The sequence below is a fragment of the Gopherus evgoodei genome, unplaced genomic scaffold (assembly GCF_007399415.2).
Source record: "Gopherus evgoodei ecotype Sinaloan lineage unplaced genomic scaffold, rGopEvg1_v1.p scaffold_35_arrow_ctg1, whole genome shotgun sequence".
NCBI lineage: Eukaryota > Metazoa > Chordata > Testudines > Testudinidae > Gopherus > Gopherus evgoodei.
This window is the reverse complement of record NW_022060027.1, coordinates 4,959,785-4,962,368: the sequence shown is the minus strand read 5'-3', so window position 1 is coordinate 4,962,368 and position 2,584 is coordinate 4,959,785.

The window sequence follows — 2,584 nt, the reverse complement described above, 5'->3', positions numbered from 1 at the left end:
TACGGGACCGAGAGCGGGGCTAGGCCTGTGAGAGCTTCCTTCCCGCGCCGGGGGGCCAGTAGGGGGGGGCGAATCACTGACCCTCTGTCCAGCCCCATGGCCCCCCAGTCTGTCCATGCATCCCCAGCCACCCCCTCTGCCTGTCTATCCCCATATACCTCTCCGTCCAGCCCCATGCCCCGCATCTCTCCATCCGTCCCCATACGGCCTTCAGCCTGCCTAGCCCCATATACCTCTCCACCCAGACCCACGCCCTCCATCTGTCCATTCCTCCCCATACGGCCTTCAGCCTGCCTAGCCCCATATACCTCTCCATCCAGCCCCATGCCCTGCATCTGTCCATCCGCCCCCATATGGCCTTCAGCCTGCCTAGCCCCATATACCTCTCCATCCAGCCCCATGCCCTCCATCTGTCCATCTGTCCCCATATGGCCTTCAGCCTGTCTAGCCCCATATACCTCTCTGTCCAGCAGCACGCCCTGCATCTGTCCATCCACCCCCATACGGCCTTCAGCCTGCCGAGCCCCATATACCTCTCCATCCAGCCCCACGCCCCCCGCATCTGTCCATCCGTCCCCATATGGCCTTCAGCCTGCTTAGCCCCATATACCTCTCTATCCAGACCCATGCCCCGCATCTGTCCATCCGCCCCCATATGGCCTTCAGCCTGCCGAGCCCCATATACCTCTCCATCCAGCCCCACGGTCCCCGCATCTGTCCATCCGTCCCCAAATGGCCTTCAGCCTGCCTAGCCCCATATACCTCTCCATCCAGACCCATGCCCCGCATCTGTCCATCCATCCCCATACGGCCTTCAGCCTGCCTAGCCGTATAGACCTCTCCATCCAGCCCCATGCCCTTGCATCTGTCCATCCGCCCCCATATGGCCTTCAGCCTGCCTAGCCCCATATACCTCTCCATCCAGCCCCATGCCCTCCATCTGTCCATCTGTCCCCATATGGCCTTCAGCCTGTCTAGCCCCATATACCTCTCTGTCCATCCCCACAGCCCCCAGATCTGTCCATCCCTCCCCATCTATCTCTCTCTCCCCAGCCACCCCATCTATCTTTGGCGCTGCAATTCAAAGGCACATCACCAGGGAGCGCAGGGCTGCAGGGAGCGGAGGGGGGGCTGGTGCACCCCCCTTACTGGGATGGGACTTGTGGATGTGGGGGACAGGGAAGGGTTGGTTCATCCTGTGGCTAATGGATGTGCGATGGTCCCCGTTTCTGGGCTCATCTGTCCGGGTGGGTGGGGGGAGCTGCTAAACCACCATGGTCCATCTGTGATGCCCCTCACTCCCGACCTGCAGCCCCTGCTAGCCCAGCCCTGCCCCCTCTCCCTCCCCGTAGCCCTGCCAGTGCCCCTCACTCCCGACCCGCAGCCCCTGCTATCCCAGCCCTGCCCCCCTCCCCCCAGCCCTGCCCGTGCCCCTCACTCCTGACTCGCCACCCCTGCTAGCCCAACCCTGACCCCCCCAGCGCTGCCAGTGCCCCTCACTCCCGACCTGCAGCCCCTGCTGGCCTATGAACAGGGGGTCCCAAAGCAGCTGCTGGCTGCTGAGTGTTCAGCTGGGGCCTGCGCTGCCCAGAGGCAGGTGGCCGGGGAGGGGCCTGGCGCTCGGCATGTGGCCTGGGCAGATGCGACAGGATTAAGCTGGGGCCAGAAATAGACGTTTGGCTCTGGGATTGGGGGGGGGGGGGAGATGGAGCCAGAGATATAGCGTGGGGGAGGGGCTGAGCATGAATTCCCAGCATCAGCCCCTCCCTGACCCACAGCCCCCAGCTAGCCCAGACCTGCCGGTGCCCCTCACTCCCGACCCGCAGCCCCTGCTAGCCCAGCCCTGCCCCCCCCAGCCCTGCCAGTGCCCCTCACTCCCGACCCACAGCCCCTGCCAGCCCAGCCCTGGCCTCCCCCCAGCCCTGCCGGTGCCCCTCACTCCCGACCCGCAGGCCAGGTGCCATGTTGCGGCTCACGGTAGGGGGCCAGCTAGGAGCAGTGACAAGGATGGGCAGGGGTGGTGGTGGGGGGCACAGATGGATCCAGTGGGGGACCCGTGAGCTAGGCCAACCCAGCCCCCAAGCACTGCTGTTCTGAGGGGCGCAGCCCGCAGCCCCCTCCCCATCAAACTGCTGAGCAGGACATCACCAGCAGGGGGCAGCAGAGACCAACCACGGAATGCTTCTCCCTCCAGGGGGCGCCAGCGCCGGCTCCAGGAGGGGAGTGGGACTAGTGGTTGGAGCCAGGGAGTGGGGACTGGGAGCCAGGACTCCTGGGTTCTCTCCCTGGCTCTGGGAGGGGGGGCTGGGAGCCAGGACTCCTGGGTTCTCTCCCTGGCTCTGGGAGGGGAGTGGGGGGCTGGGAGCCAGGACTCCTGGGTTCTCATACCTTTTGCTGGCTGACTCCCCCGACTCTGGGAATAACGGTGGGAAGCCACAGCCAGCACGGGAGGGTGCTGCCAAGTGGGGGGATGGAGTCTCCGGGGTGCCCATGGCTTAGCCAAGTGATCCCAAGGGGGGAGAGAAGGGACACTGCGTGGCGGGGGGGGGGGAGAGTCTGTGGGAACAGCCCTGCCCCTGCTTGC